Consider the following 24,251-nt stretch of genomic DNA (forward strand, 5'->3'; position numbering starts at 1 on the left):
GATCGGGTATCACTTTATGCTGATGATATTCTATTGTACCTCACTTCTCCCCGTAAGTCACTGGGAGTCCTGTTTGATGTCCTGAGCTCTTTCGGGAAGAATTCTGGTTTGGTTATTAACTGGACTAAATCCTGTATTTACCCGCTTGCGGGTGGACAAGCTTCTCTGCCTCGCTTCTGCCCTATACCTGTTTCCAGTGGTGGTTTCAAATACTTGGGGATCTACATCTCTATGGACCCTAAGGTCCGATTTGAGCGAAATCTACTGCCTCCGCTTGCCCGACTTCGGTCGGATTTGGTGGCAAGGTGTGGACTGCCTCTTTCCCCCCTGGGGAGGGCGGCCCTGTTTAAAATTATGTCTCTTCCCCGATTCTTATACGCACTCCAGAACACGCTGGACTTGGTTCCGGCTGGCTATTTTAGTGAAATTGAGGGCCTCCAGAGGAAATTGATTTGGGGCGGGAGACCGCGTATAGCGCTGGCGAAATTGACTTTGCCCTGGTATGATGGTGGGATAGCTTTACCGGATGTCAAACGTTATTATTGGGCATCCCAGTTGAGTGCTATTAATCACGCCATGTATGGCCCTGTCCCTAATCCCGCTTATGATATGGATAAGTGGCAACTCCCGGGGGGCGATTATAATAGAGCGCTCTATTCCACGAGTGACCGGAGGTGTTTGACAGGCCCCACTGCAGTGGCACTGCGTGTCTGGGGTAGTGCAACATCGACCACGGGTTGGACTGATAAACTCACTAGGGCGACTCCTCTCTATGCAGCTGAGAGATTGGGTGGTCTGTGGTCCTCGAAGGGATTCGATAGGTGGGACCTTATCGGTATCAGCAAAGTGGGTGATCTTTGGGTCACCAATAGAGTCAAAACTTTTGCCGAGTTACAAAGGGAATATAAGCTGAGTGATAGGGAATATTTTCGATACCTTCAGATCCGCCATGCGCTCGATTCCGTTTTCCCTGCTGGCACCTCGATCCCTGAGTCTTCTCCCTTGGAGAATAGAGTGCTTGATGGGCATGTCCCCAACAGCACCATCTCCTTCATATACAAGAAACGTATTAATGTCCGTTCGGACCTTCTTATACAGCTGCGTGAGGCATGGACTGGTGACGGGCTGGAGCTAGATGATGAAGACGGGCAGGCTGCGGTTTCTTCCCCAAAGGAAGTTGCTATTCCGGCGCGTCTCCGACTGGTGCAGCTAAAGATTCTTCATCGCACCTATGTCACGGGTCCACGATTGATGCATATGGGTTACTCGTTGGATGGGTTATGTCGGCGTGGATGTGGTTTGTTTGCTACTTTCCTCCATATTATATGGGAGTGCCCGGCGGTGGTGGTTTTTTGGACTCGAGTGCATGAGGTGATGGGAGAGGTGACGGGCGTCGGGCTACTTCCTGAGGCCCGGCGCTGCTTGTTGAATATTTGGGAACCGAATGACTGCACAGTTGCCCAGACTCAGTGGGTCACACTGGGAAATATTATTGCCAAAAGAGATATCGCTCAACTCTGGGGATCTCCTAGGGCGCCACTGGTCTCGACCTGGGAGGAGAACATGGACTGGTGCATGTTTAGGGAAAAAATAGTATACGTCTCCCGGGGTAGGGCTAAGAAGTGGGGTAGGATTTGGGATCCGTGGAATTCGTATCGTGGTGGGATTTGTGACCCTCCTTTTGTAGAGTCCCATGATGATACAGGTTCTCCCTGATTGTGCGTTCCAGTAATTTTGAATTTTTGTTCAATGTAAAGTATTGCTCGCTCTTGGTCCCCACACCCCACCTCCATGATTTCCTGATGCTTGCTTTTCGTTGTCCCCCTCATATTACACGTAGCAGCCCTTATATTGGTAAATTTGCCTTGTTTCTTTTTCTTTTGGGTTTTCTTTTTTGTTCTTTGTGTGTTATAAAATGGAAACCTTTTATTCCTCCTCATTTACCAAATGCTCCTAACCACGTCATGCTTTTCCGCTGCCGGACCCTCGGGTTGTCGGCTGATGAGCTGTGTACTGCTTTATTTTTACTGTTTCGTATTGCTGGCCGGCCTTGGTGGTTGTAGGCCTGTATATGTCCTTATTTTGCAAATAAAGGTTTTAAAAAAAAACACAAAAAAAAAACTCCCCAAGGGTGACAATGTAATCCATTTGAGGTCTCTCAGTGTTTATTTCTTTGATGAGGTTCAGGACGTCACTTGTAACCTGGATAAAAGAAGGAGTGTCTTTTACCAGAAGTTTGAAAAATAATCACAGAATTTTGAGAGAGGTTCCAGTAGGGACCCCATCCCAGAAACTATGGGCCTTCCAGGTGAAGGTAGGATCCCCTTATGTATTGTGGGCAAGATGTAGGAATAGGGAAGTCTAGCATTGTCATGTATAAGAAAGTCTGCCTCGTGTTTTGTAACCCATCCTTGATTCAGTGCTGCTGTAACTAAGTTGGTGATCAGTGTAGTTAAACGGGGAGTTGGGTCTTCCAATATTCGTCTCCAGTAACAATTGTATTGCGATTGGCGGAGGCACTCATTCCTATAGTCGGTAGATGACATGGTAATTATCGCACCCCATTTTGTTATTGTTGTTAATTGAGATTTATATAGCGCTCAGCCTCCTTAATCACAATCGAGGGGTCCTTAGCCAAAATACGAATCGCTTCCATATTTAGGTTGGAGACATTATGAAAGGGCCTGTGGGTCTTATTGCTGTTTATTTCTTAAAGTACCTCTAGTTCAAAAGTAATTACTTTGTTGGGTACCATGCCTGAATTAAGTGTAAATATAGATAAGAGATGAGCGTTTTATCACACTTCAAAAAAACATAGGCAAAATTAAATAATTCATATTAATTTTCATGATACTGTATAATAACATGCCCAAGTGCACATTTTCATTTCCCACATTGGGTGGCTAAACAAGTGTACTCAGAGACTCCCTAATTTGAGTATGAGTCACTTTTTGATCAGCCTGACGCTACTGGGCTTCTCCCGACCCACTCAATATGGCTGCTGTAGTTCTTGTTCTAGTCTTCCTCTAAGCTTACAGGAATTACGAGAACATTTACAAAAACAGATCTCTGGCTCGCCTCATTACTGGAGATAGAGCCGGGGTAGGTGAAGGGCTACTCACCATGCCACAACCAGTGAGTATTGCTCGCGGGGACCGCATACGAGATCCAGCTGTAAGCTACTGTTTGATTCCTTTAAATATACTCCAGCTTTACTTATCCATATCTAGGTCATGAGTGAGCGACTCACTCTGAAATATTCCCGTATGTCTTAGACCCACCACATATGGGTGAGTTTTCTACTTGATTTTGGTAAAAAAAATGTATTGCCTGATGATGATTTGAGTGTCGGATTTTACGGAAATATTCTTGAGTTAACTTGTAAATCCCTGAGCACAATGAAGGTGTTGGCAACAGTAAAGACACTGTAAAGCTAATGTAATACACATTGCTTAGACAAAAAATATTGAGCCTCCTTGGCAAGCCCCCGTACTATGGGACATAGATTCACTCATATTAACGGCCACAAAATTTAGCTTGCGTCCTATGTTCAGCGACTGCCCTTTACCATATCAAGATGAGGGTGCTGCTGTGTAAGACAAAAATCATTCTTTTAACAAGCAATACCTGTCTGTCCTATGTGCTATGCTGTTACATTTTATTCCCCCCACCTTTTCTTCTCTTTCAGGTCATTCCTAGAAACAAGGTAAATCAAAACCTTGTTAAACATAGCAGGACTGGAAACTCGTTCTAATTGTACTACTTGAAGAACCAGCCATGCAATAGTGTAAGATACAAATAAACATGTTCTCTCTCAGTCCTGATGAATTGCCATTAGACCCCTTAGGGGCTGGACGAGGCAAGAAACATGTTGACCAAGTATTTTCATATCACGTATGCTCTATAGGAACATTACATTCCACTTGAGCTACACTGATTTTATTTAGGTTAGTGAGCCCCACTAACAAAGTTTAGTATAACAAAGCTTCACCACACCTTTTTAATCACTTCCCTCACCCCACTCCACTACTTGTCACAGCCACATACCCTCACTCACCCAACGGCATAAATACGAAAATAATTTTGCCAAAGAGCCCCTTCGTGGGTGCCCATTGGGCATTGCAGTGCTGGTCCGATGAGGACCATGCCCAGATGATGAAGCACGACACCTCTCGGGTGTGGGAGGACACTTACTCCAGTTGGAGGCTATCCCACTGACCTGATAACCTTTCCCAGTTTTAGGAACTGCACACATAAATCATTAAGCATGATGCAGATCAGGGGTGAGAGTGTCACACGGCAACAGATCTTTTGAATAGGCGAGTAAACCATCGGTCACCATTGCAGTGAGATATGGTTAAATGGTCCATTGTACTTGTGATGTTCAATTAACAATATGTTACCATTCACACATGATCTATATCTTACTCCTGTCAACATTGGTAGCACTACATAGACTCTAAGGGCAGGTCAATGTGTGTGCCTCATGGTCCAAGGATACTGCATTCCCTGACACAGACATATGTAATGGCACACACTCAACTTACATTTTACCTTTGGGTAGATAGTATATTTGTGGTCCTCTCAACTATGCAGTTGTCCACTCAGGTCAGAGGTACACAACTGTTGCCATGATAAGGTTCCTTTTTGCCCAAAGCACTCCATCTAACCGGGTGCAATGAGTTTTGTGTAAGAACTTGCAATTTTGTCTGACTTTTGATCCACGTGAAATCACACCCTTGATACCTCAGTATCCTTTAGGTGTTCAGATATTTGCACGTAACCTGTCCAAGTTTTCTAGTGCTCTAGACATTTATACACTGTACAATGTCATCTGATCATGTTGTATTTTTAACCTGTTTGGTGCTCATCGCATTGCTGAGCAATGCATAGCACGAGTGTATTTAATCGACTCTAACATGATGAGGTATATGTGACACTGTAGGCAGGGAATACTTCTCATGAGCTTTGTTTTGGGGCAAGCCACACATGCATGTGTGCATTCATTCCTAGTGACTGCTTTTACATGTTTGAATGACAGTGGGCCTTTGTCTATGGCAAATGTCACTCATCATATCTGATGGTATCTGCAGCAACTTGAGTTCCAGCAAAACGCTGTTAATCAGGATGGGAGAATTGGTGAGGCACACTGCAATGTGAGGTTATTCTCAGGTATGGTAGTTTGTGGTTTGTATTCCTAACTTCATTGGGTAGTATATTTTGTACACTTTGCTGTTGCACAACACAGCAAGACAGCTAGCTGTGCAGCTCTCCACAGCTGAAGTGCAAGGGGACAGTAATGATTCATTTTTATCTTGGAATATGGCATGGTTGGGCTGTCCCTTTCATGTAGTACATACTGCTTTATGTACCAGTTCAGAATATGTACAAATGAAAGAGGTGAGGCATGGCACAATGTTGGTCAACAGGTCGGATGATATCATAGATATATTTTGAGGCCTACATCTAGTTGATGAGATGTGGGTAAGTTAATACTTACTGAAACTGTGAATTACACATCAACACAAATGATGGATGCAAGATTTTATTTACATGTTGAACGTTCCTATTTTGTTGCAACATTCTGTCTGTCAAATTACACATGTAAATCTAGTGAAGAAACTTTGCACACTGTAGGTGTGTCGCCTATTCCCAGCCACTGTGTTTTGTATCCCTCCTCCATCCTCATCCTCTATTCGATCCTGCTCATCACGATCCATGTCCCATGAGACATTTGTCTGAAAACAGTTGTTGGGGAGAATGGCAATAAAACTAGTTTGATCATGCAGCCCATGAGGGGGGCGAATATAGCAATCTCCCCTTGACATGTTCAAACATCTGACCCCGGGACTTCAGCACTCCAAGGCTTCTATCAACAATTTTCCGGCTCTTGGTCACTTTCTTCTTATATTGTAGGTCTACATCAGTGTGGAGAGGAGCTATAGTGATCATGACCTATGGCTGGAGAGAATATTCTTGGCCAGCTGAAAGTTAAACAGGCATTACAACAGTCAATGCCTTTGCTCTCTGTTACAGTTACATTTATTCCCATGTGTGGTATGTGTACTAAATGACTCACACAATTTTCTAAAGGTGATTCGCCAAATGTGCTACTTATACAGTTGGCCACAGATTTACACATCTCTTCCAGTAACAAGGCCTGATACATCGGACAATTCTACATCCTCACTTTCAAAGTTCACCAGCTGTTTACTATGATGGGTATTTAAAAATCATCCTAATCACTCAATGTTAAGTGCACTCAGTAACTGTGTGAAGTGACAGTTTAGGGATTAGATATTTATTATTGTATAATGGGATTGTTAACCTGAGTAACCTGTGGTGCCCTGTCCAGGTTGGAATCTAATCTATGATTGACGGATGACATGTTTGGCTGCTTTGTGTTAGACTTAGTAGGTTTTTTTTTTTTTGATTCTTATACCTAGTACATTACATTAAATACATTGATTCATAAAGAAGCATTTCTGCTCTAGAAAAAGAAAATCAATAGTGAAATTAATTAAATAAATTTCGAGGGATCATAAAAAAAGAAATACATTTCCTAGTTACTTAGTGTGAAGAAAAGAAAAAAGAGTAAAATACACTTTGGAGGATACATTCATATATATACACCAACATATTAATAGCCATTCAGGGGGTTTCTCTCCATATAGCAAGGGGAGCCCAAACAAAAAGGCCCCATTCCCTCATCTTTCTTCCCCTTCTTTTATAAAGAGCAGCTTCGATATTATGAATGCCTAGTAGCCTGGCTAGCCACATCTGAAAAGTAGACTTAGTAGGTTTCTATGTGCTGGATACATATGGTTTTAATTTGGGCTAGTCTACAGAACAGGTCAGCCATCACATTGGTTACATCAGCCAATGCATTGGTCAAACTACATGGATATGTGAACATAGACTGCCAGTTGTGTTGAGATGTGTTTTTACTGTTGTTGTCACAGTGTTATCCAGTATTGACATTTACACATGTCTGGGGCCTACACTGATATGGCATGCAACACATGACCTTTCCACATACTTCTTTCTGTGTTGCACCAATAACTTTGATCAACATAGATCTAGATAGTCATTTGTGACACACTTGCTCATGTCCACTGTACTTGTTCTCACACCAGTGACCTTGTTAACCTTTGAGTGATACCAATAGTTGATATGCCATTGAGGAGACACTTGATCTCAGACGTATCTCTTGTGTTTCATTTATACTCCTGTTGGCTTTTCTGTCATGCCACATGTTATCATTAGTTATTCGTTACCCAGTCTAGTTGATCTGGTTCCATCCATCCAAACAGTGCACTGACGCATTGCTACTCACCGATGTTCTGTCACTTCTGCCATTGACTGATTAGTAAGTGCATGACACTGTTGAACTTTGTTTTGTACACGTTGCAGTGTGTTGCTCTCACTATGTGCATATTACACTGTGGCCCTGATAGTTGGGGAAGTGGCACTGTGTAATGAAGCAACTCACCTGTCAACACTGTACTGCATCACAGAGTTAGGGCAATAATGCATAGTATTAGAGCCATATCACACTCTCCTCACATTTCTGACTACACTGGCCCACAATGTGCTGCCTAACACTAACATAAGCAACCTTTCACCATGGAGCAAGGGTGCCTGCTTTGGCACTAGACAGCCAAAATGGTGCCAGTGCAGTGATAAAGGAGAGATATGCACTGTATTGCATTAATACGGTGCATTCCTGGCCTTTCACTTAGGCTTAGGACAGCAAAGGAAGCTGACTTGCTGTGCTGCCTTACACCGAAATGCCAAATATAAGGGCCTGCTAGTGCTGCTCTAAATATATATATGTGCCACAAAATCCAGCACACACAGGTAGTGGAAGGGACTTGAGTGACTTCAGTTGTTTTCCTTGTCACACAACACCTGGAGAGAACATTTTAGTTGTTACATTTAAAAGTTTACCTGGGTTGAGATACATGTCATGCCTCATGAACCATGGGAGTTCCATGGAGACACGCCCACAATGCCCACAGGAACCCCTTCCTTGCACACTGTAATGGTACACTACATTTTGCCTGGCGTTGCATTGTACAATACCTTTATGATATTCATACGCACAGAAAGTGACTTTGCATGCCTTAACATGTGTGAATTGGGGATTTGCTTTACACATGTACCATAATTCATGGTGAATGTATGAGGCTGGCCGCTCATACATAGCACATCACCCTATCTCCATAAACAGACACAGAGAGGGCTAATTTATAATACATGTTTTACTGCTAGTTGGCCTGCAATGGACTTCGATTTGCTTACCAACAATTAGGCAATTTCCATATCACCCACTCACGAAGTGCTTGTTGATGATGCAGTGCCTGAAGATGTAGGCATCACTCACATTCCCTGGGTATTTTGTCAGCATATTGGTGAATATCCCCTGATGATCCATGATGGCTGGGACCTTGATGGAGTAGGTGTGCAAAGCATGGCTCCTAGCACATGTGGGAATCCAGCAATGGCACAGAGAACGTGTCCAGCTTCTGTTGTGTCTTGGGGAAGAGGAGGTACTGGGGTGTTAGGTGGGTGATGGCATCCAGGACAGTGGGTAGGAAGGTGGAAAATGATGGCTGCAATATTTCAGCCACTCTGACTGTTGTGATCTGGAATTAGCTATTTAACGGATAGATGCACAGCGGTGCTAATTGAAAAGGTTGAAATAAGGGTCAAAAGTCTCTGATTCCTTTGTAGGTGCACAACAAGGTGGCGTCGAGGGCCCAACGACGTCAGACAAGATGCTTAAAACGTGAGGCTAGAGGATCTCTAGTCTCATCCCTTCGTTGGCACACAAATAGTTGTCCCTCCTTAGATCAAGAAAGTGACTTTCATTCAATGTTCGTTGAAGTTTATGTTTATTTCATAATAAAGTTTGTTTTTCAAAACTTGTTTGTAATTATTTTGTGTTCATTTGCAACATTGCAATCTTAAGCACTGTCTTTTAGGCGTGTCCAATGCATTTCGGGCATTATTGATATGCCCTTCATCAGGGAATTGACACTGAAAATAATGATATGAGCATACATTAGAATGATTGTAAATAATGTATCAAAAACCATACTAAATCAAACATTACACAAGGCATGCTGATCGCTATGTACTGTTGGTTCAGGGAGAAAATAAAGCTATAAACAAATGAGCATTCTTTTATCAGTGCGTGACGAAAATCATGCTGTGTGTCTACCTATACACATGAAGGTTGAAAACGGCGTGTCACTTACGTGCTTCTTGTAAGCAGTTGAGTGGAGATCTAAAAGGGAAAGGGTGCACGAACTAATGTTACAATCTGTGGTTTAAAGGGCCGCGTTTTGCCGTGTAGAATATGTTGGGGAGGTGAAAGACTGACCTGTGAGAATTCGTCAATGTGCGTTGGTCCGATGCTTGTCTCCGAAGAAACGCCGGCGGGAAACCTTCGTTTGCCGCGTTTACTAAATTCAAATGGGGGAGTGTCACAGGTATGGTGACAAGCTAATGAACAAGGTAAAAAGACTGAATGTGACGGTGGTACTCAGGCTAATCGTGTCGGAGTGTGTGATTGCTGACTATAATCTCAATAAGTATGTTAACGGTGAAGAAATGGTGATAAAATATATTAGGTAGTGGTTTAGGAAAACGGTGAAATACCGGGTATTTTACAAAAAGAAAAAATGAAAAAATAAACCATAAGAAACTAAGCCTGCCGTGGGATCGAACCCAGGTCTATGGGGTTGTAAGCACGGAGATCTAGCCAGATGGCTGAGTGGAGGTGTGATGAAAGCATGCTATTTTGAACAGTGTCAATGTTCTTGTGAAAGGGAATACACACAATAACATCACAATTGGTGTTCAGAGCAATTCAATCATAAATAACAAGAAAGTTCAATTCTATCATTGAGGCCCATTGGCTTCTGGGTCGATAATTTATAAATCCAGTAGTTCTCTCTTCTAAGAAGAAATTTGTTGTCGTCTCTTCCTTCTTGCTTTGTGACAATCTCGAGGATGATGTATTTGATTTGCGATACATTATGTTGAGCTTCAACAAAATGCGATGATAAGGCTGACTTGGAATTTTTGAGTCTGATGTTGGACTTGTGTTCCGTGAGTCGTACCTTAATCCGGCGCTCGGTCTTACCGATGTATAGCTTCCCACACGGACATTTGATTCCGTATATTAGGTTGCTGGAGTCACAGGTGGCATTCACATGTAGTTTAATGGAATGGCCGTATCTAGGGTGTTGGATTGTGTTACCTCTGATAATGTTGTTACAATTGCCACAATTTAAACAGGGTTTAGTTCCATGAAATACAGTGCTCTCTTTGGGTTTAAATTGTACAATTTCACCTAAGTTTTTGGCCCTGGTATAGGCAAATATCGGTGGTTGATTAAATGAGTTCCCAAAATCTGGTTCCATGTTAAGAATTGACCAATGTTTCATAATGCTTTGTTTGAATTTCCTGCTTGATGTTGAATATTTAGAAACTACAACCGTCCGTGTTTGTTCAGGCTTTATGGTTGGTGTTAGTAATTTGTCTCTGTCAATCTCAACAATCCTAGTTCTGGTGTCTACTACAAGGAGTTTGGGGTAACCTCTGTTGGTGAACTTGTTAGACATTTCATTGAGTCTCAATTTAAGGGTGGTTGAATCTGACGAAATCCTTTTAACCCTCGCCATCTGAGAGTATGGTAAGTTCCGTATCAGATTAGGTTCATGGAAGCTGGAATGTAGTAACATGTTATTCCTGTCTGTGGGTTTAACATACAAATCAGTGATAAAACCATGTGGAGTTGCAGTGATTTTCACATCAAGAAAGTTAACAGAGGTGTCTGAAATCTCCCAGGTCAGTTGAAGCCGTTGATCAATGGTATTAAATTTATTGAGTTCCATTCTTAGTGACTCTTCCGTGCCGGTCCAGACGATGAAATAATCATCTATGTATCGAGTTATCATTTTGAGGTCTTTAGTCCAGTCGTTGTTGTTGAGGATGTGTTGTGTTTCGTACCATTGCATAAAAATGTTCGCATACATGATCTGGAATTAACCAGATGTTAGTATGTGATGGACAGCCATCAGCTTGACCTGCAGAGGGATATTGTGGGCCTGACAGTTGGTAGCTAGAGCCTTGGTGCTTTCTGGTTCGGCAGTTCTTAGCTAGTTGGTAGCTATAGACTTGGTGCTAGCTGGTTCAGTAGCTCTTGTATGGACTCCTTCCTGTGTTGGTAGTATTCAATGAGCTCATCCTCCCTGAGGCCAATAAGGGAAGTTTGCTGACAAAAAATGCACTCTCTTCTCCTGTGCTCCCTACGTGGTGGGGGTCTCCTCATAACTCCTGGATGCAAAATGAGCACCTCCATGGTATATTTGCAAAAGTGTTCTGTGTGGCTTGTATTTATGTACCAGAGCCAATGCATCATTTCTTATGCTGGGGTTGCTGATGCGCCGGAATGCATTTCAGGCTCTGTGTCACGGTTGACGACAATGTGTTACACATTAAAAAAAACATAAACATCAGTATGTTAGTTTTACAGTGGATTTTACGAGGGAACACACACCTTGAATATAATATTCTCTGTGTGACGCAGCCAGTTCTGGTGCAGAGAAATTCTGACAGAGGCCTACCAAAACCGACAGATTTGGCCACATGCATCAGTTTGTAAATATTGAGTACTTCCTACACCACCGTCACATAAAAGAGTGTGATGCAACAGTGGCACAGGTCTCTCATAAATAAGCCCCGAAGGGGACCATTCACAAAGGTAAATTTGCACTTGTATATTTACTGATACACCAATCCACTCCTACACTGAGGTGTAAATCTTTTGAAATAACTCACACCTTCACTAGTACTTTTATTTTTCTTACAATTTAGTACATGTAATTAAACAGTATAGGCCTAAGTATGATGCCGAACAGAGAGTCTACTTTAAGACTCTGTTCGACACACAAGATCCTGTACGGCCTGGGTCTGCAAATTTAGAGCAATCTGTGTCCTCTGTATGTCCCGGCTCGAGCCTTGCACTCTGCTAACCTGCATTTGGCCTGTGTCCCACAGGTGCACAGGACAAGAGCAGGGGGGGGCGCTCGTTCAGGGCACTGGCACCTGCCCTTTGAAATTCTATTCCTCTTACTGCCCGTAGAATGCAATACCATTGGGCTTTCAGGAAAATGATCAAGACGTGGCTTTTCTCCAAACACTGGCTTCCTCGCCTTTCCGCTCTGTTGGATTTAGTGCTGGGACGTCCTGTTGCTGGGCAGCTCTTATATGCGCTGTACAAGTGCATATTACATAACTTAACATCCGCCCAAAACCATTGCAGTTTAGGCACTGCCCGACCTCCGGTCAGCAGTCCAACACCGCGAATACAATGTGACAACACATGGTGTGGTCACATATTCCCACTTGCCTACAGGAGCTTGTGCTACTGCTACACACCGGCCGTAGCACAAGCTCCCATAGACGAATGGGAGAATCTGTTCATCCCTGCACCGGAGGCTGCAGGGTGAAGGGGCCCAACTCAGGGCCCCCAATGTCGCTTTCCGACCGGCTTCCCATGTCGGAAAGCCGGACATGAAAGCCTGTTGGAAACCGACATCGAAATCCCTACAGCAGAAACGCCGTCAAAAGTGATTTACGTGCCGATCTCTGACTGGCCGACGTGCTCCTTGAGCCGGTCGGAATCCAGCCGGTATGACCGGCCGGTTTCACTTTCCCACGCCTGTATCCTAATGTAGCGGTCGAAACTGAAACCACAATGAGGCTTGGAAAGACTCCGCCCACATGGTAATGAGGGCCTAAGTGCTTAATTAGTGTAGATTTATAAAAAAAATTGACAATAGTTAAAAAAAGAATTTGTGTTTTTAATAAATAAGTTTTAAACTAATCAAATATTTAGTTATTCATTTTGTCAAATGTGCTCATTTATTTTTTATCATGAACGTTAAAAATACATACATGGAAAAAACATCAAACAATATATTAAAACTATAACAAAGATCAAACTCAATAGTTTGTTATAGTCTTACATTATGTTAAGACATAGCAAAAGCTAAGGTAACCAGTAGAAACTGAAGGTGTTTACTTGAAAAAAAATGTTTATTAGGGATAAACATTCTCGAATACACACCAGATGTCTTACCCTCTTTGTCAATCAGTTTTCCATTTGCAGTTATATAATTCATTCTATAAATGAAAACATGAAAAAAAAATTGAATGCCATTGCCATACTGTTTGTCAGGGTCGGGATTTACCCTAGCTGCTGCCAAACAAGTTCTGCAATTGATGGAGAAAACAAAATTTAGCTTAAGACTGCAATTGGATTTTACAGATCATTTCTTAGTTATTAACAAAAGAACATATATTGGAGCACCCTCCTTTAAAAGTGCCCCCTTGCCAAATCTGCAAAATGTTTAAATACCAATAGGATACTAAACATGCTAAGCATCTGGTACTCTGACTCAACCATAGCTACACTGGTGGTATCACAGCCAGTGTAAGATTGAGAAAATAAATTATGGGTAACTGTATAGCATGAGCCCATATTGCTATTGAGGGGGTGCTAATGATATTTACAAACCGTGCCCCATTGGTAGATTTAAACTTCAATAAAAAAGACTAAGTCAAACGTTTAGAAATGTGACTAAAATGACCCACTTGATGTATCCAACCTTCTGTCCATTGTGGTCAGGCTGAAATACCAATTATATTCTAGTCAACAGTGTACGGTAATTTCTGATTGGCACTTCACATTTTCTCTGCACTTTATGCCCTCAAACTCAAAAAATCATATCTGTGGTTGCCTTAATTGGATTTTAATCATTTCTGTGCCATTTTTCTAATTACAATGTTCTATATTTTTAGAAATTGGTTGTGGGTTTTTTATTGTGTTATGTTTTGGCTTTTCAATTGTTTTGGTTCTGCCAAACACTTTATACATTTTTCCTCAAGTTGCACCTACCTGCACAGTGCCATTGTTACAAACGGTGGAGCTTAGATTTATTTTATTGACTTTGCGTATATCCCACTTTTTTACTGGAACCAAGAAGGGGATATTATTGTACCAAGTACCCATGAGAAGCACTGGTGATAATGTGACAGCCAATGGATCCATGATTATCAGTAGCTAAAGCTTATTAAATAGGCCTATATATATTTATCTACATTATCTAAAAAAACAACATACATTCGACCTCTTATTTCCTTAAATTTCAATACCCAAATGGTATCATGCATGGACAGTATGTGTGGAAAACACTTTGGTAGTCGGATAGCATTCAACCTCAACATTTTCAGGAATTCAACACTGAAAAGTAGCTTCATCTTTTTCACTGCTTAATTGTAGGAAAGTGCCTCTTTTGACATGGTTAGCCTCCACTTTTTTCTTGATGCCTGGTGTGATTTCAAAATGTAAGTGCACTGGGTCCCTGCTAACCAGGTTCCCAGTGCCAGATCGCTTTCCTAAAACTGTACCACAATTGGCAACACTTCAGCAACCCCTATATTTATTTATTTAAAGAGTTTTATATAGCGCTGGCTAGACCCGGAGGTATCAGAGCGCTTTACATGAGAATCAATAATGTTACAGAAAAAGTTCTCAATTACACAATAAATCCCCAAAAAATAGGCAATACAATTAGGAGAGGAGAGAAAGGAGAGAGAGAAGTGGTGGAAGGGCCGAGGGAGGTGAGAAAGGGAGGATAAGGGAAGAGACAATATGGAGAGACGAAAAGAAGTCTGTCTAAAGACCGACTGGGTAGGTGATGACCAAGGAGGGAATCCACGGCCCATCTCCCCTATAGCTAAACCAGGTAGCTCCATCTGGCATCAGACAAAAATGTTCAGTCTCAATACATTGAGAGAGGGGAGAAGGAGACACATAAATAGAGGGAGGATGCGGGAGGAGACGACAGGAGGGGCGAAAGGAAGTGCAACAATGTGGTTTAACAGTATAACAGAAAAAGATCAACAATTACACATTACATCAAACAATCAGCAACACATTAGGAGAGGAGAGAAAGGGGAGAGAAAGGAGAGAAAAGAAGTGGGGGTTAGGTGAGGTGAGAAAGTGATGATAAGGGAAGAGACAATCATAGAGACGAGAGGAAGTCTGTCTAAAGACCGACTGAGTGGGTGACGACCAAGGAGGGAATCCACGGTCCATCTCCCCTAAAGCTAAACCAGGTAGCTCCATCGGGCATCAGACAAAGTAGTTTGGAAATATTTTTAGTTTTCTAAATATTTTATATAGGATTCACAGTAGTGTGAGGCAGTACCAACATATGTATTATATGACTTATAGCAAACCCCGTAGCCAAACCCAATAAAATATTTATGTATGCTTTGTGCCTTTTAAGGAAAGAATTTGTACTAGCGTGTGTATCTGTTTTGTAGACCTTAGGAGAGCTAGTGTTTATCGACTCACAAACTGAAATCCAGGAAAAAGGATCCAGGTAACTGAAATCCAGGTAAAGGATTTTGGTATTCAAATAATATGTGGGGCAGAGCCACAATTCGGTGGCTACTCCTACACAAATACTCCAAATATTGTGTCCTGAACTGTCGATCATGAAATATATTTTCCATAATTGATCAAGTATAGCACTTAAAGTTTACTTGCCAATCCTTTGCAAGATTGGGTACAGTACCAAAAAGGAAGATTATCTTTTAATAAAGTCATGAACAATCTCTTTAAAATAAATTTGCTCTATTCCTGAATCGCACTTTTAAATTGATCCAATGAGTGAGGCAGCGCCATACAAGGTGCAATGAATGACCGGAAGAGTAGGCCCAAACTTGATATCCCAATGGACAAATTAGTAATTAAAAGCTATGTGCGGAGGGAGTGGCCAGCAGGCATAAATCCCTAGTAAATGGAACCCCTGGTACCTAGGTCATTGTGACTGAAGAGGGTCCTCTGGGGCTGTAACATTTATGCCACCCCTGAGACCCCTCACCAAGATTATGCAAACTGCAATTGCAGTCTGTGTCTTGGTACAGGGATAACCGAAGAGTTGACTTGGCATACAGTCCTGTGTGCCATGCCCCCAAACACTGCATGTGGTATAGGTAAGTCACCCCCACTACAGTCCTTACAGTCCTAAGGCAGGGTGCTCTATCTCCCATGTGTGGACATACCTGCATGAGCAGATATGATAATTCAATATCTAAGCCATTCTTGGATATTGTAAGTGCACAGGGAGGCCATAAAGAGTACATGTACTGGATACTTGTCATTAAGAGTTTCCTAGATCCATGATTGCTTCACTGTACCCTAAATGTTTGGTACCAAACATCTTGTCTTAATAAATCCTCACTGATGCTCATGTTAAATGTATCAATAAGTGCACACAAGAGACCCCATTAGAGGGTCCCCATACCAACTACCAAGCACTAGTGTGGTCTTTGACTGTTCATAGCCAACCTGACACCACAGGACATGTTTTTGACCTCATGGGGTGAGATTGCACGTGCTCATAGGCCCAACACAAAGTGTGTTCTGGGCAGAGATGTATCCTATCTCATCCAGACCTGAATGGTCTTCCAGAGCAGGAAGCTTCAAAGGTGGTGCCGCCTTTAAAATGCAAACAAGGCTTCCCCAGAATATGTGGGATGCCAACCCATCTGTCCTGCTCAACATTTGGCATGAGGGCAGGCAGGAAAATCAGTTACATGAGGAGGAGTGGCCACACTCAGCCAGCTCCACCCCTAAGGTGTGGCAGGCTATGTAGGCACACGTTTGAAAATCCACCGTCTTGAGATGGTAGGAAAATAACCTAACAGGGTGAGGGCAGTGCCCTTTTACACAGAACATGATCACTTAAAGGGTGTAGACACCCAAAAGGAAGGTAGCCCAATGGCTACTACCTGTCTACCCCTTAACACCCCTATAGTTATTACTTAGGTGACATCCATGGACCTTGAATTTTAGATTCGACAGACAGAATGAAGAAATGGACCAAGAAGAGCTGGTTGCTCATGAAGTAAAGCCCTGCTGCTGGGAAATTGGCGCCAAACCCAGCCTGTTGCCTTAATGACCCCCATTGCCTTGCCTTGCCACTGTGAGAACTCCAAGAACAATGGAGCGCCTCCAGTTTCAACAAATTGCCAAAAAACCTCCCTTGAGAAAGAGACTCTGCTCCCCTGCAACAGCAGGCACTGAACTATGGACTCCAGACATATCGACTTGCTGCTCCCGGTGACTTTGATACAGCACCTGTACCGAAAGTGGTACACCAGCTCCAAAGGGTCAGATGTACCCCCACCAAGATGGAGGATACCACGACCTACCGGAGCTGTGGCTCACTAGTTCCTGGGATACCACACCCCCTGCAACCTGCACCAAATCGAAGAGTCCTCTCCGGACTCCAACTTCCCAGAAAGCAAGCATCTGTCTAGGAACATTCAGACCCCTGAGACCCACCTCTTGAGTCGCCCATCTGTGCCAAAATCTCCTCTTCAAGTTGCTTGCTTCTGAACCCGATGACATATTGATGCATGCTACTTAGCTGACCTATCTGCTGTGAACACGGTCCAACCAGCCCCTTTATTGATGATCCAGATATGCCCCCATGGTCCTGAGGCCCTTGTGGCCTGCTTTCTTGAGTGGGCCCCCTCAGAATTAACTTGAAGTCCCTTTGTGCAGTGTGTTTTCAAATGGCCCCCCTCCTGAATACGGGCCTCTACCAAGAATCGCTGGTGGAACATTAGACCTGGTCCTGCTAACTACTGTGATCCGAGAGGTGAACCTTAAAAGTCTACCATACGATTTTATAAGCATTTTTGTATTTTTCCCCATTGATTTCAAGGGTACGTAATTGAGCACAAATGTGATTGATTTTGCAAAATCTAGAAGATCGATACCTTTAAAAGTACTTATTGTAGAACGAAGGTCTTGGTCTGAAAAATGATATAAATATCAATATTATTTTTGCAAATTGTTCTTGGATTTATTATTGAGTGTATGTCTCATTTACTGCCTCTGTGAGTCTAACAAATGCTTAGCACTACCCTCTGATAAGCCTAACTGCACACCCACACTACCACAAATATAATGTTAGAATTATCTATTTTTACCTCTGTAAACCACATTACTCTCTGCACAGTGTACCTTCCTTTTAGTACACTATATAGAGAACCAGCTTCCTATATTGGTGGATCAGTGGTGATACCACTCTGTCAATAAGTGACCACATGAGTACATATACAAATTGTATTTAGGATAGTTGTATATTGCTCAATTGGTCTAATTTTTCTAACTTTCTAAAATCAACTGATAGGGCCTTGGCTAATTATTGAAACTCAGTGGTTAGAAATGTAAAAGTCTGTTACTGTAGTTAGGACAAAGTACGTGTGTGTATGTTTTTCTTAGTATTCAAAAAAGTCCCAACTTTAGTCAAAAAATGGGGGATACCAATAACCAAGCTCAGAAGGCTGTTAGCAGAGTTTGAGAGAGATAATCCAGACCCAGTAGCTCAGTCTGAAGACAATGAGACTACAAATGAAAATCCTACTGAGGAAGTGACTGAGTCCCTCCACTTAGAAATGGATGAGGAGCCCTCAGATGGGGAACTCATACTGGAAAGGTTGGCAAAGAGAATGAACTTAGAAGCTCAACTCTTGGACGTAGAAAGACAAAGAAAAGAGATGGACCCAAAGGTATTGTCCCTGAATATTCACAAGGTCATGACATGATTTAGGAATGTATAACAATGTCGATGTGAGGCGGCGACCCGGGGACCCCTACCCCGAAAACGCTCTCCTCCACCTGCATTACCTTCCGCTCCGCCGGGACTGCCTCCCCGCGGACACTTCCCGATGACAGCAACAGGAGAAGGCGTACCTCCCGTGACCAACGGAATCCCGCCCTCCTCTCTTTTACAGGAGCCAATCAGAGGCCTACAACCAGAGGAAGGACAACCCTCTGACCCCGGAAGTACCACCCCCGTGGCAGCGTCAGAACAGGGAAAAGCCGAGACCTGGGACCAGAACAACGTTGGAGTATCGTGGCAGGACACTCGAACTGGAGCCGTGGAAGGAGAAGAGGAGACCGGAGAAGACGTGTGGACGGAGGACTGGTGGAGACCCGAGGAGGTGGCTGGAGAGCGGCCGTGACTCAGCGGAGAGTCACGGCGGACACTGTGAGTACCCGTAATCCCCCTCAGAGCTCGCTAGGTGCTCCCGTTAGTTCCTGTGTACATATCTCCCTTCTAGGCACGTATATAGTTATAAGAGCACTGTAGAGACTGTAAAGCACCCTCACTTTGTAACATATCCCCCCCTTTCACACCCTTACCTGACACGCTCTCACCTTGCCCCTCCCTCTCGATTCCTCCCATCCTCACGGTCACTCCTTTCTCTCCCACACACCCGGGTGACGGTGGTAGGGTTCGCCTGAGAACCCCGGCGGGACTAACAGGTCTCTCGTTTCTCTCACTTACCTCCGAGGTTACTCCCCGACGTTGGACCCGCCTGAAGACCCGGCAGCCAAGAACCGGAGCCAAGCCTGACGCAGAACCCGGACCATCAAACACAGACTTTGTGCTCACGTTACCGGTCTTAATTCCTTGCCAGAAACATTAATAAAAACCGGCATAGCCCACTATATCCGGCCTCCTTGCCTGCTTTTCCGACCTGCGGTCCGCTCACCCTCACAGTCACTATCAGCGAAGACAATTTCAATGTACGCTACAAAAACTGTACGCACAATGTTAAGACTGTCGATAGAAATTAAACAAGTGACTGCCATATTATTTTTAAGAGTTCCAGTGAACTCGCAGCATTGCTGTCAGATATACCTAAGGTGACCTCCCCATCAACCCGATCTTTTCGCAGCCTTTGACACGGTCGATCATTCCATCCTGATCGACCGTGTCAAAAAGTCCGGAATTTCCAGGAACGCCATCTCCCTTCTCTCCTCCTTCTTAGCTCACCGGGAACAATACGTTTCCATGGGTGGCTACTCCTCCTGCTCCTTCTCTCTTCCCTGTGGTGTCCCCCAGGGATCCTCGATGAGTCCAACGCTTTTTAACATTCATGTAGCGGACTTAGCGAGGATCATCAAAGCTCTTTGCCTAGCAGTTACATCTTATGCTGACGATACCCAGTTTGTCCTGGCTATTAATAACAACGGACTCGAAGTAGCCAACAACGTTCAATGGGGAATGACTGCCATTAGTAACTGGATGAGTAAAAACTGTTTAAAGCTCAATTCAGACAAAACTGAAGTCATGATATTTGGTAAGCTCACTCCTAGTTGGTCCTCCACTTGGTGGCCTCAAGACCTTGGACCCCCTCCTGTCCCTGTCACCAAGGTCAGGAACCTAGGAGCGATCTTCGATAACAAACTTTCTTACATACACCAAGCAATTTCCGTTGTTTCGGCTTCTTTCTTCACCTTAAAAATGATTCAAAAACTACAACCTTACCTCCCTGTAAATACCACAAATACCTTGATTTCCACTTTACTTAGGTCTCGAGTTGACAATTGCAATGCTCTTATGCTTAATGCACAGGAACAGGTGTTAAACAAACTCCAGCTGATACAAAACGCAGCTGCCAGACTTGCCACCGGAACACCTAAATTTAAACCCATTTCGAATGTCATCCGAAAACTTCACTGGCTTCCTGTGAGGCAAAGAATTACATTTAAGGCTCTGTGCATAGCCTTCAAATCCATCCACGAAAAGGGTCCAAACTTTTTAAAACACGCCCTCTGCCCCTATAGACCAAGTCGCACCCTTAGATCCGCCAAGGCAAATCTCTTGCAGATAGCCAAAACTAGGAAAGCTACATGGGGAGACAGATCCTTTTCAATTGCTACGGCCAAACTATGGAATGCCCTTCCTAATCAACTTAAGACTTCTCCCACACTAACTCTTTTTAGGAAACACCTAAAAACCTGGCTATTTAACCAATAATCCATGCTAATTTTACTCATAACTCTAACTCTCCTATGATCTTCTGTCTAGCGCCAAGACACCCTCGGGTAATCGCGCGCTCAACAAGTTGTATAAATAAATAAACCTGGAGCCAGAGATACATGGTCAGGCAGGTCCGGCGACCCACACTCTCCCCTATCAACTAACAGGTCACAGGTGGAGTCGCTCCAAAAGACAAACGCAAGCCAAGGAAAACCCTGATCTACCCCACAGATAGATATTTGCACCTCAAATAGGTCTGAGTAAATTGCCCCAGTAAAACACATGTGGCCAACCACTCGTGTACCCAAATATACCACAAAGCTAGTTAACACATGTAGATAGGGACACTCAGCCAATCAGGACACGACATGCACACCACACGTAGAGATCACCTGTTCCTCCTGCCAGACATCTGGACTCATACACACTGGCCCACATTTGCTCTTCGCAAGGTCGAGAGCCATCTGTGTCCTTATAAGATGCCCCAACTTGTTAGAATAGGACTGAGACGACTTTAGGAATGCAGTAATAACTCTATAATGACGTCATTATACCTCACAGATGTATATAATACCAGCCAAAACTTTATACACTGAGAGACTTTCCCAGCTGCTGTGTTTAAATAAACCAACTTGTTCCTGTTTTCCCAAACACCTCTTGTCTTTTAATTTCTTTAAGGTCAATTTATATCCAAGCAACACCAGGGTTAAGTAATAGGAATCTATTTATTTTATTTAAACAACTTGTAAAGTGCAAATACCTGTAGGTGTCTCGGCACTATGTGCTGTAAAAGGTATGGCGTAAAGCTGGAAAAAAAGCTTATTACTTGAAAAGCCAAGTTTTTATTTGTTTACTGAATGATAGCAGAGTGGGACTAGCCTTGGTCTGCGAGGGAAGAGAATTCCACAGTTTAGCCGTGGCAACTATGAAACTTCCGTCACCCCAGTTGGTTCTTTTAGTTCTAGGGATGACAAGAAGATAGGCACCTGCTGAGCAAAGAGATCTGATGGGCGTGTATGCCAGAAAACATTTCTTCAAGGATTCAGGTCCTGTATTGTGAATGGCCTTGTAGGCGATACAGAGAGCTTTAAATTTCATTCTGCTTCTATGGGCAGCCAATGGGGCAGTCGCACTAAATTAGAGCTGGACTTGAACTTGAAAGGACCCAACAGTATTCTAGCAGCTGCGTTCTGCACCAACTGCAGCTTACTAAGGACCATTTCCTGTGCATTAATTAGAAGGCTATTGCAGTAGTCAACTTTAGACATGACCAGAGCGGAAATTAATTTTTCCTGGTACCAGCCAGGATAAAAGGCAACAATGTCTGTATTATTCCTAAGACATAAAAGGATGAAGAGACCACTGCATTAGCATGATGTTTAAAAGATAATTTATCATCAAAAATGACACCTAAGTTTCTGACTTTCTTGACCAGGATTGGGGGTGATCCAAATGTATCTGGCCACCAGCCCGAAGACCACCCCGGGGATACATTTCGAAAGACCAATACTTCTGACTTGGCTGAGTTTATCTTAAGCCAGTGACTTGACATCCAGGTACTGATGGCTAACCTGCCATCATGAAAGCTAGCTGAAACTGCGTCCCCGTTTTTATGCACCAATTGAGTGTCATGTGCATATGAGGTGAGACCCTGCCCAAACGATTTGATTACTCATGCTAAGTCGGTGACGTAAATGTTAAAAAGTGTCAGACTTAGCGAGGATCCTTGCGGAACTCCACAAGAGAGTGAAAAAACTGGGGAATTAAATTCACCCAGGCTAACCAACTGGGTGCGTTTAGATAGAAATGAAACAGAAGGGCTTTGGCCTTGTGTCCAATACCTGAGGCAGAGACACGATTGATCAGCGTAGCATGATCAACCTTGTCAAATGCTGCCAATAGATCCAATAGAACCAGTACAGCTGCACCTCCTTTGTCTAACACAAACCTAATTTCATTAGACGCTTTAATGAGTGCGGTTTCTGTACTATGGCCTTTCCTAAAGCCAAACTGGGTGTCATCCAACAGCTTATTTTCCTCAATAAATTGACCCAGCTGTATGTTCATATTTTTTTCAATGAGATTGGCTGGCAAAGGGTGACGCGCAATTGGTCGATTGTTATTGGTCTCTCCTGGATCCAAATAAGGATTTTTTAACAACTGAAAATAGAGGCCTTTTTCCATTGGGAAGAATAGGTGCCTAAGCTGAACATAGAGTTGTGAAGGGGAACATCCTTTACAACGCAACTTTTTCAACGCAGTACCTTTACCACGCAGGTAATACAACGCAAGTCGTTACAACGACTTGCGCTGGGGGGTGCTGTAGGATAGGAAATAGTTTAATTTACTATACAAAACCTTCCCTACTATCCACGGGGACTGGAGTTGGAATAGTAAATTAAACTATTCCACTATCCAGCGCCCCCCAACGCAAGTCGTTGTAACGACTTGCGTTGTAAAACCTGCATGGTAAAGACATGAGTTGTGAAAGCATGCGTTGTAACAACATACATCCATTGTGAATATTGGCCAGGTGTGTACCTATGAGGTCTGGGATCAATTTCAGAACTGAGGGGGGAAAGCGTCAACCGGTGAACCTGATTTGACTGAATTAACCAGGTCAGTTATCTGTTCCACTGAGACTGGCCTAAATTCCATGAAGTCGGAGCTGTCCCGTCCCTTGCTATTTAAATCCAACTGATTTCTGCCCACAGTGGAGGTATTAAAGTTCAATTAAATTTGCCCCACCTTATCCTGAAAGCTGCGGGCTAACGAATCACAAAGTGCTTGGGGTGCTACCTTGTCAAAGCTGTCTGCTGGCCCTGCCAATTTAGAAACCACCTGAAACAGTTGTTTGGAGGAGTCTTGTGCGGTTTCTATTTTCCTAGAATAGTAGTTACTCTTTTCTGTTAGTGTGATTTGTTTATAGTTTGCCAGGGTCAACTTGTAGAGAGATTTTTCCTTGATGTTATAATCTAGGCGCCAGCGCCTCTCTTGTCTCCTACACTTTTGCTTCTCCAACAACAGTGCCTCAGAGAACCATGGGGCAGAGAGAGCCTTCCTGGTTTTGGAAACCGTTTTATACAGTACTAGTTTAGCAAAAGCGTTTTGGAGCCAGTCCGTATAGTTTGTAGTGGCCAGTTCTGGGTCTGGAACATCTTCTGGCTGGGTATCAATTATATGCTGTTTGAGAAGAGCCTGATCTATACCACTCCAAGCCTTAAACAGTTTGGGGGGATTGAGCTGGAGTGTAAGGGAGTAGGTTGCAGAATACTAATATCAAATAGTACTGCATGGTGATCAGACCGCGTCAGA

The 24,251-nt window shown here is 43.3% G+C and overlaps 1 long non-coding RNA gene across 1 annotated transcript in view; it reads right to left on the bottom strand.

Moving 5' to 3' along the window:
* Positions 1-24,251, bottom strand: part of LOC144824994 (uncharacterized) — an 89,857-nt gene that overhangs the window by 64,663 nt on the left and 943 nt on the right. The window lies entirely within an intron of this gene.

Source organism: Lissotriton helveticus, chromosome 3_1, assembly GCF_964261635.1.
Source record: "Lissotriton helveticus chromosome 3_1, aLisHel1.1, whole genome shotgun sequence".
NCBI classification, from domain to species: Eukaryota; Metazoa; Chordata; class Amphibia; order Caudata; family Salamandridae; genus Lissotriton; species Lissotriton helveticus.